The sequence below is a fragment of the Oncorhynchus mykiss genome, chromosome 19 (assembly GCF_013265735.2).
Source record: "Oncorhynchus mykiss isolate Arlee chromosome 19, USDA_OmykA_1.1, whole genome shotgun sequence".
In the NCBI taxonomy this organism is placed as follows: Eukaryota; Metazoa; Chordata; class Actinopteri; order Salmoniformes; family Salmonidae; genus Oncorhynchus; species Oncorhynchus mykiss.
The window spans coordinates 55,707,065-55,718,520 of record NC_048583.1 but is presented as its reverse complement, the minus strand read 5'-3'; positions in this window follow the sequence as shown (position 1 = coordinate 55,718,520).

Below are 11,456 nucleotides of genomic sequence, written 5' to 3'. Positions count from 1 at the left end.
AGAGGTTCTGGGTTCCGGTCGAGGACGTGCTGGACCCTTCAATGCTGCAGGAGTTCCCCCGTCTTCGTCCGGCTCGCCCTGCGCCTCGCCCTCCGGGTCGTCCTCGAGGCCGGTGTCGACGCGGCTGGAGCCGCGCGTCAGTGGGGGGTACTGTCACGACTTCCGCCGAAGTCGGTCCCTCTCCTTGTTCGGGCGGCGTTCGGCGGTCAACGTCACCGACCTTCGAGCCATCGCCGATCCACTTTTCATTTTTCATTGGTTTTGTCTTGTCTTCCATCACACCTGGTTCCAATTCCATCAATTACATGTTGTGTATTTAACCCTCTGTTCCCCCCCATGTCCTTGTCCGTCATTGTTTGTTGTTGTGCTTGTGCACGTTATTGCTGGTGTGTACTGGGTTTTGTTTGATACGTTTTTTGAATTGATTCTGTTTACGGTGGTTTCTGGTTATTAAACTAAACCATTGTAAATCAGTTTCCGCTCTCCTGCGCCTGACTTCTCTGCTGCCAGTAGCCTCACATTACACTAGTCCTGCATTAGCGGACTGATAACCCTGGAATGTGTCCAAATGGTTTGACTGGTACTGTGTTTAAAATGTCAATGTTTTTAGGGTTTGCGACAGCACCCTCAGCACCTCTACTTCCTGCTGCTTCCTGCAGCACCTCTACTTCCTGCTGCTTCCTGCAGCACCTCTACTTCCTGCTGCTAATTCCACACCTGTTTTTTACAAGGCACATGCAGATCAAAATGTGATTGGATATGAAAGTGCCTGGCAATAGGAAAAATACAAATGTTTGGGGAAAATTTCAGCAAGAGGGAGTGATTGCAGCTTTGATAAAGCCTATGATCTGCCTATGATCTGCCTATGATAAAGCCTATGATCAGTCTATGACCAGCCTATGGTCAGCCTATGCTTTTTCATATAAATCCATTATTTGCCACATCATTGCCTTTAATTACATGTTCCCTCATCCGTGAAATGGAACTTAGCCGTTGACCATCATTTTGACAGCCTGTCTGAATTGGGAATCATATTCTCATTTATTCTTCATGATTTAGACTGTAATTTGGTCATTAATGCCTCATGCTTTATTCACTTATTTAAACTATAGTATTTTTTCATGTGGGTTAGACTTAATTTAGTCAGAGTGTACGTTGAGTGATACGTTGAGTGATAGATTCAGTTTTAATGTCACGTACACAAGTACAGTGAAATGTCTTTCTTGCAAGCTCTAAACCCAACACAGTAATCAATAGCAATGTAATACTAAAAAATAACAAGTTAGAACAAAAGCATAAAAACATCTGAAATAAGAAGAACACGATAAAGTAAGTAAGGATACTATATACAGAGTCAGTTCTAGTACCATAATTATAATGTGCAGGGATACTGGAGTGACAGAGATAGATACGTATTGGGGTAAGGTGACTAGGCATCAAGTTATATAATAAACAGACTAGCAGCAGCGTATATGATGATTGTATGTGAGTGGGTGTGTGTGTAGAGTCAGTATAAATGTATGTGCATATTATGTGTGTGTGAGCAAATAATGGAGTGAGTGTTTGTGTGTGTTGAAGTGTCAGTGTGCGTGAGTGTGTAGGGTGTGCATAGGGTAGGGTGTGCATTGTGAGTGTAGCCATTTCTAAGCTATTTAGTAGTCTTATTGCTTGGGGATAGAAGTTGTTCAGGAGCCTGTTGATGTCAGACTTCATGCACCGGTACCGCTTGTCATGCGGAAGCAGAGAGAACAGTCTATGGCTTAGGTGGCTGGAGTCTTTAATGATTTTCCACGTTCATCGTTGCTTAGCGTTCATCGTTGCTTAGCATTAATCCCTTCCCTCTACTCCCTTGCCGTTGGCTCTGGTCTTTGTGTAAGCAGCTAGATAGTTATGAAGGTTAGCGGCTAAGAGTCTCTGCTATGGGGACAGCAGTTGTGCGGTTGCGAAGGAATAAACCAGCTGCTTTTTTAATTGAACTGTAAAGGCCACAATGCTACATCCACCTAAAACGTTACCGTTGTGAGGCTGTGTCTCGGAAGATTTAATGCTTCTGGTCTTCACTTGAATGAGGGCAGAACACCCTGCTATGCTGACAACTCTGCCAAAGCTCACACAGACCGTTGAGACTTTGGGATTTGGGGATTAAAATTTTTATATCTTTATCTCTCCACCTCCACCTCAATATCCCCCTCTCTCTTTCTCCCGTGCTCTCGCTCTCTCTTTTCTCTCTCTCTCTTTCTCTCCCTTTCTCTCCCTTTCTCTCTCGCTCTCTCCCTTTCGCTCTCTCTCTCTCTCTTTTTTTTCTCTCTCTCTCTTTCGCTCGTGCTCTCGCTCTCTCTTTCTCTCTCTCTCACCCTCTCTCTCTTTCTTTCTTTCTTCTTTCTTTCTTTCTTTCTTTCTTTCTTTCTTTCTTTCTCTCTCTCTCTCTCTCTCTCATGCCCTCGCTCTCTCTGTTTCTCTCTCGCTCTATCTCTCTCTCTCTCTCACCCTCTCTCTCTCTCTCTTTCTTTCTTTCTTTCTTTCTTTCTCTCTTTCTCTCTCTTTCTCTTTTCATTAAATAATACATAATTCATATCTCCTTCATTATAAGGCCCTTCCCTTTGGCTGCGGTAAGTGTCAGTTGTAATCATAGTAATGACAAAGTAAAAGAAAGAGAGATGGAAAACTTTCTCCATAATGTCTGATGAATAAAGATGTGCTTTTAGGGAATGATTTTGAAAGAATAATGGCTTGGCTGTGAGCATGGAAAATGGGTGCAAATCAACCAAAAAAAGTTGAACAAATGGGCAACCATTGTTAAAGTCTACCTTGGTTCTTGGTTCTTTAGTCTTACCATGTCAAAACAATGCTATTGCTGAGACGAAGCTCTCTAAGAAATATTGCTAGTGCTCGTTCCAAGCAAGAGACAACACGACTGTGTGTTTTTATTTAGATTCAAAGTGCATGTCTCATCACTGAAAATATGACTTTCAGGCGATGTCCCTTTGGGAAATGAATGGTAGACGTAATGTGACGAGGTTATCAGATCCCACTGTCAATTTCAAAATGCTAAATAGAAAATATATTGCATCTATTGCCTTAGAAGAACAGGATATAAAACATGTCAATAACAAGGGAAAGGGGACTCTTCAAACTGCATTCTATGCTCCCGTGTGAATTTTGAAATGCTTGAAACGTTTTCTAATAAATTCACATGGGACCATAGAAATCAATGTGTCCCTTTTTTTCATCTCGTTCAAATTGCTCGCAGAACACACCAATAATTGTTGTCATGGATGCACAAAATGCATTTGACAGAATCGAATGGCGCTTACTTTTCCGAAATCGTTAAGAGAAACCAGTTCAAAAGTGTTTGGACACCCCTTCAAATGAGTGGATTCGGTTATTTCAGCCACATCTGTTGCTGACAGGTGTATAAAAATCGAGCACACCGCCATGCAATCTCCATAGACAAACATTGGCAGTAGAATGGTTTTACTGAAGAGCTCAGTGTCTTTCACTTTCTGCCCTGCTATTGCTGCCCCGGTCAACTGTAAGTGCAACTATTGTGAAGTGTAAATGTCTAGGAGCAACAATGGCTCAGCTGCGAAGTGGTAGGCCACACAAGTGCACAGAACTGGACTGCCGAGTGCTGAAGCGCGTAAAAATGATCACTCTGTCCTCAGTTGCAACCCTCACCGGCGAGTTTCAAACTGCCTCTGTTTGTTGGGAGCTTCATGAAATGGGTTTCCTTGGCTGAGCAGCGGCACACAAGCCTAAGATCACCATGCACAATGCCAAGCGTCGGCTGGAGTGGTGTAAAGCTCGCCGCCATCGGACTCTGGAGCAGTGGAAACGTGTTCTCTGGAGTGATGAATTACAGAGTGGGGAGACCCTCAGCAGATACAGTAAGTCTATCATTATAGGGATTGTCTACTGACTGAATGGGATCAGGATAGGACATTTTCAGCACATGTTTTGTGACTTTTTATAAGAATTTATATGAGCAGGGACCATTGACCACTTTTGGATATGTTTTATGCATTTCTGTGTTTACTGCTTTCATTTAAATTATTCTGTTGAACTTCTCCCATGGCCATCTGTGTTTTGGTGGCCATCTCCCATGACCATCGGTGTCAAGAGTGAGGTTATGGGATCTTTCTGTTCACAACCAGTGGCTTTTATTGTGAACAGATGGGCAGATCTGGATTATAGATGTGGATTATACAGTAGGTCAGATCATTTATAAATAAACAGAGAACAGGTCTGTATGTCTGTCTGCCTTCCTGTGCCTGCCTGCCTGTCTGTCTGCCAGTTTGATCTTCCCATTGCCGTAGAAACCATATCCGAAGTAAGTTTTTACAATTCCGTATTATGTTTTTGGGTACTTTTGCTTAGACTAGGTGGTGAATCTGAGCTAAAAATACCCACTCTATGACTTTCGACTTGTCCGTTCAAATCATAGATACTAAAATATAAACTGACACTTTAAAAGAAAATATGCAAACGAACAGTGACAAGTACATGTGTCTTAGGCTCATACATGTTTTAAACAAATGTCTTTATGGAATATTCTTCCCATGGCCCCAAACACAATATATGATGGTTTGGCCAAGAAGAGAAAACCTTTTGGCTATGTACTGTATACACCCTGATGTGGCAGAGAAGAAAAATGAGCAAGGTAATCTAAAGAACAAAAAGAAAACTGAACGTTACTTATTCATTGACATTTGGGTCTTACACAATACACCTGGATTTTGGGTATCTCGATTTAATTTGACTGTTGACTGCTAATAGGGGCGGCAGGTAGCCTAGTGGTTAGAGCGCTGGGGCAATAATTGAAAGGTTGCTCGATTGAATCCCCAAGCTAACAAGGTAAAAAATCTGTCATTCTGCCCCTGAACAAGGCAGTTAACCCATTGTTCCTAGGCCATCATTGTAAATAAGAATTTGTTCTTAACTGACTTGCCTAGTTAAATAAAGGTAATAAAATAATCTCAGGTAAGACCAAGTTACTCTCCAACTGAAAGAACAAACTGTGTATTTGTATGTGACAGTAATATGCACTCTGCTTCGAGTGATTGCATAATTGTTATTTCCTCTAACACTTGCAACCTCCTTTTGGACACCAAGGAGCATTAGACAGTCTTATCTCCACGTGTGTGTTCGCCTGAGGAATTTGATAACGGAGCCCCCCTTAAAGCACTGTTGCTAATTGGGATTTTAGACAGGTTTAAAAGCCATTGTGATAAACCATGAGCTCTTCATACCAAACTAATTTCTGAGCTCAAGAACCGGGCCAGTTTTGATAACGAGCTTTCTGCCCTCCCACTCTAAGGCAAAGTTATAGGCTAGTACATGGACTTGAAAAGCAAAGCCGCCATCTTGACTCCCGTGAACACTGACAAACCATGACAGGGGATGCAGACCATGTTCGAGAGTGGCATTGTATTCATAGGCAGCATGGACGCCAGGTAGATTAGCTTTAATGTGATCTCTGAGTTCATGTTAAGTTTACATTGAGGAATTTCATCCTAACATCATCAGGAAATGTGTGTAGGCAGATGGCAAGGACACACTTAAGATCACCCAGAAATAGACTTTGATTCGTAGAAGACAATTGTAATTTCTCAAATCAAATCACATTTTATTTGTCACATGCTCTGAATACAACAGATGTAGTAGACCTTACAGTGAAATGCTTACTATCCAGCCCTTAACCAATAATGCAGATTTAAGAAAAATACCTAAAAACATCACTAAAAATAACAATAGCAAGGCTATATACAGGGTGTAACGGTACAGAGTCAATGTGTGGGGGCACGGGTTAGTCGAGGTAATTGAGGTAATATATACATGTAGGTATAGTTATTAAAGTGACTTATGCGTAGATAATAACAGAGAGTAGCAGCAGCGTAAAAGGGGGGGGGGCAATGCAAATAGTCTGGGTAGCCATTTGATTAGATGTTCAGTAGTCTTATGGCTTGGTGGTAGAAGCTGTTTAGAAGCCTCTTGAGCCTAGACTTGGCGCTCTGGTACAGCTTGCCGTAGTTTGTTGGTGATGTGGACACCAAGGAACTTGAAGCTCTCAACCTGCTCCACTACAGCCCTGTTGATGAGAATGGGGGTGTGCTTGGGACTCCTTTTCCTGTAGTCCACAATCATCTCCTTTGTCTTGATCACGTTGAGGGAGAGGTTGTTGTCCTGGCACTACACGGCCAGATCTCTGACCTCCTCCCTTTATGCTGTCTTGTCATTGTTGGTGATCAGTCCTACCACTGTTGTGTCATTGGTAAACTTAATGATGGTGTTGGAGTCGTGCCTGGCCGTGCAGTTATGAGTGACCATGGAGTACAGGAGGGGACTATGGGGCCCCCGTGTTGAGGATCAGCGTGGCAGATGTGTTGTTAGCTACCCTTACCACCTGGGGGAGGCCCCTGTCAGGAAGTCCAGGATCCAGTTGCAGAGGGAGATGTTTAGTCCCACGGTCCTTAGCTTAGTGATGAGCTTTGAGGGCACTATGGTATTGAACACTGATCTGTAGTCAATGAATAGCATTCTCACATAGATGTTCCTTTTGTCCGGGTGTGAAAGGGCAGTGTAGAGTGTAATAGAGATTGCATCATCTGTGTATCTGTTGGGGCGGTATGCAAATTGGAGTGGGTCTAGGGTTTCTGGGATAATGGTGTTGATGTGAGCCATGACCAGCCTTTCAAAGCATTTCATGGCTACAGATGTGAGTGCTACGGGTCGGTAGTCATTTAGGCAGGTCATCTTAGTTTTCTTGGGCACAGGGACTATGGTGGTCTGCTTAAAACATGTTGGTATTACAGACTCAGACAGGGAGAGGTTGAAAATGTCAGTGAAGACACTTGCCAGTTGGTCAGCGCATGCTAGGAGTACACGTCCTGGTAATCCGTCTGGCCCTGCGGCCTTGTGAATGTTGAGCACTTGTTCTCAACTGGCCTACCCGGTTAAATAAAGGTGAAATAAAAAATATATAAATAAATGTTGACCTGTTTAAAGGTCTTACTCACGGAGTAAGTTGTTGTCCTGCGGAGAGCGTGATCACACAGTCATCCGGAACAGCTGATGCTCTCATGCATGTTTCAGTGTTATACTAGCCTCGAAGAGACCATAGAAGTTATTTAGCTCGTCTGGTAGGCTCGTGTCACTGGGCAACTCTTGGCTGTGCTTTCCTTTGTAGTCTGTAACAGTTTGCCAGCCCTGCCACATTCGACGAGCATCGGAGTCGGTGTAGTACGATTCTATCTTAGTCCTGTATTGACGCTTTGTCTGTTTGATGGTTCATCGGAGGGCATCGCGGGATTTCTTATAAGCTTCCGGGTTAGAGTCCAGCTCCTTGAAAGCGGCAGCTCTACCCTTTAGCTCAGTGTGGATGTTGCCTGAAATCCATGGCTTCTGGTTGGGGTCTGTACGTACAGTCACTGTGGAGACGACATCATCGATGCACTTATTGATGAAGCAGTGACCGATGTGGTGTACTCCTCAATGCCATCGGAAGAATCTCAGAACATATTACAGTCTGTTCTAGCAAAACAGTCCTGTAGCTTAGCATCTGCTACATCTGACCACTTTTCTATTGACCGAGTCACTGGTGCTTCATGCTTTCGTTTTTGCATGTAAGAAGGAATCAAGAGGATAGAATTATGGCCAGCTTTGCTAAATGGAGTGTGAGGGAGAGCTTTGTACGTGTCTTTGTGTGTGGAGTAAAGGTGGTCTAGAGTTTTTTTCTTCTGGTTGTACATTAAACGTGCTGGTAGAAATTAGGTAAAATGGATTTAAGTTTCCCTGCATTAATATCCTCGGCCAATAGGAGCGCCGCCTCTGGATGTGCGCTTTCCTGTTTGCTTATGGCTGTATACAGCTCATTGAGTGCGTTCTTAGTGCCAGCATTGTCTATGTTGGTATGTAGACAGCTACGATCCTCACAAGGCACCTCAATCTCCTTCTGCAATATCTTTTCCATCTCTTTCTCCTGTAAATGACTGGGATGAGGGCCTGTTTGGGTGTCTAGAGTAAATCCCTAACGTCCGACTCATTAAAGAGAAAAACTTTGTCCAGTTCAAGGTGAGTAATCACTGTTCTGATATCCATAAGCTCTTTTCGTTCATAAGCAATGGTAGCAGCAACATTATGTACAAAATAAGCTACAAACAATGCAAAAAATAAAATAAAAAATAGCACAGTTGGTTAAGAGCCCATAAAACGGCAGCCATCTTCTCCGGCGCCTTCTTCTTCTTGAGAAACTATTGATAAACATTCGGTACAATGCCACCCTAGCTGCGTGAAGTAGGGGTGCTGAGGGTGCTGCAGAATCCCCCGAAAAATCATAATAAAAAAATGAAATATTAATTAAAAAAATATATTGTCTTAACAAAAATAGTGAACTGGGCCTTTATTAGTCTTGTATTAGCTGACCGATATAGCCATCTGTAGCTTCGGGAAAACATTCTCAGCCCCCCACCCACCCGTCAGAGAAAAAAATCAAAGCACCTCTACCCCCAAACATCTTCCACCTACTATGAATGCCACTGAAACATTTCATGAACATTGTTCACACAGGCAGTTATTGTAGCACAACTATTACAGATCTGTTCTAGTAGTTCCACGGTGTCTTTGAGCTCTCCTAACCTTTTCTTCACTCTTGTTTTTGATTTTCTTTGACATGTCATCCACATTAGTGATAAACCCATGGAAAGGCATTGAGAATGTGACATCTGTAACGTATCACCTAGCATAAGTCTCTCTGCAGTTTCCTTAAAGATGGATATCATATGAACTATGATGTTGATCTGATGTTTCCCATGAAGAGTGAATTATGTATGTCATTTAAACTATTCTGACATTTATAGACTCAAATTAATCTATAACATTAAGAATGGCATTTCCAGTAATTCAAGTTAAAAAGACAAGATACAGATTTTCTCTCTCATTCATGGCATTTGTGACTTGCATATTTGAGATATCTTCTTGATGGAATATTTAAGTTGCTTTAAGACAACGCTATTCATATGAGCTGATATAGTCCAGGCCAAACTTTCTCCTGAGGCTAATTTTGCTTGTTTGTAGGGCTGTCAGGGTTGTTCCCTCTCCCACCTCGCAGTCTGTTAACACGAGCCATGAAGTAACATCCTCCACCCTCCACCCAGGGAGCTTTTGGTTTTATGTCAGAGAAGCACCAATGCTATTCGAAACCATCACCCTCGTCTCAGAATAGAAGGTGGCAACGTATTTGGCCTTCTTAGTTATCTTTCCATTTCCCCTTTAATTAACAGGGACAGGTTTGGAACCCCTTGTGATTGCCGGAGGGGGAAATCAATTGCTGGACAGCTAATCAGGGCATGTTTAATGCTGTGGGTTTTGTGATTGAGTTCCATTCATTTGTCTTCACTCTGAGACACGTGAACCACCTTGACATCCTGTAGCAACCTTCATTTAGCTCTCGGCTGCAAGGAGGTAATCAAGCGGCTGTTCTAACTGGACTCGAACAACACAATTAGTGTGACCCTCTCAAGGTCAGATAATTACCTTGGTAATTCATTATTTTATGCTAATCGATATACAATTGGTTTATTGGCTTTGTAGTTTTGCTGTTGGCAGGTTTAATTCCATCAATTTACTTATTTTTATTTTTTATAGCAGGTCAACATAAATAGCCAGACATGTAGCAGTTGTGTCATTCGCCAACAGTAACAAAAATAAATTGACCGTAAATAATGAATTGTCAGTAAGTGGTTACCCACATCTGGTCCAGTCTTCTTCATGGTTGGGTCTTGGTCAATCATGATGGTCTGAGTATATCCCCTTTTGACACTTGTGACACTCGTGGTCAAACCATGTAAGAAGCACATAGGTACCATGAAGCAAGATACATTTTTTTGGAAAGAAACTTGGCGGGAAAGCATGAAGAATTGATGACAGGCACAGATGGAGGTGCATTAGGTCTGACTACAGTAGGCTCTGCTCTGATGCGTGTGCAGGGCTGTAGCAGCTATCTAAAGGTGCTTCCAAACAACATATCTGCACACCATGTACTTTCCCAAAATGAGCACACAGAGATTCTCACAGCAAAGTTAGGAACACATAATATTGTGTAACCATACCATTTCCAGCACAGTCTTACATTTTTGTCATTTAGCAGATGCTCTTATCCAGAGCAATGAGTGCATACATTTTTGTAGCGGTCCACCATGGGAATTGAACCCACAACCCTGGTGTTGCAAGTGCCAATCTCTAGCAACAGAGCTTCTAGGGTTTTCTTTCTCGCTCACAATCTAAACAAACATTTTGCCACCTGACAAATAAGAGTGAATTCCACTCTCTTATGTGACACCTCTCAGTATGATTCTAACTTTCTGACACGGTTCGCTTTATCACCTCGTTCCTGACCTTTTCCACCCCACGTGAGCATGTCATGAGCATGAGCATGTCACTCTGACAGTGTTGTTTACGGGCAAGTTTCAGTCATAATAAAACACAAACCAGGGTGTCAGGAAAAGATGTGAAAGCTGTCATCAGTTACCCCATGCACTATACTAGTAGTCCATTTTATCTTTTATCTAGTAGTCATTTTATCTAGTAGTCCATATTTATCTTATGGGGAAGGACAGTTCAATATTTGAATTGCTTAGGCCATTTCTTTGTAGGAGACAAATTGGAGGAATGATGATAAACTCTTTCCCTCACTGATGTTTTTAACACCACAGAAACAGTAGCTGTACACATGACCAAGCCTCAATGGAAACAATACTATGTCATATTTGTAATCCTCTTCAGTAAGGCATTTGACAAAATGTGTTCTAGACAGCCTGCATGTTGAATCAATGATTCCTTATGACAACTTCACAATAGCTCATGCAGATTAATATGTTGACTGGAAAGAGGCCATAATTCATTTTTTAGGTTCAATCCTAAGGTAAATGCTGTCTTCTACACAGAGAAGTCAGCCTCTTAGAGCAGTTTTTTGTTGTTGTACTTTTCTTGCCCAGGGACTCCCTCATCATATCTTAGCAAAAAAAAAATAGTCACGTCTTATCATCAGGTCAGTTGATAAATGGCAAGTAGAAGTGATCAACATTTTTAAATTAATACATTTTGTAAACCATTTCATAATTTTGAACTTCCCACAGTTGGAGAGAGAGAATTTTGCAGTTGTAAAGCAGTTTTGGGCTATTTTTCCATTGAGCTGAGAGAAAATATTGCAGTTTTGAAGATATTTTCTAGTTCTACACAGTTTGGCATGGAGCTGAGAGACCATCTTGGAGTTTAAAGCAAATTTCCTGCAATTCTAAGCATTTTGTCATAGCTAATGCGGTGTTCCTCTGCTCAAACATTATAACTAAATCAATGGGCCTGTGTACTGAATGATTGGTTTTGGGAATGTTTGATTCTCTGTGACTGTCTCACTTTTGTTAGTTAGATTGTTAGTTCTCAAAGATAGTATTATTTAAAAA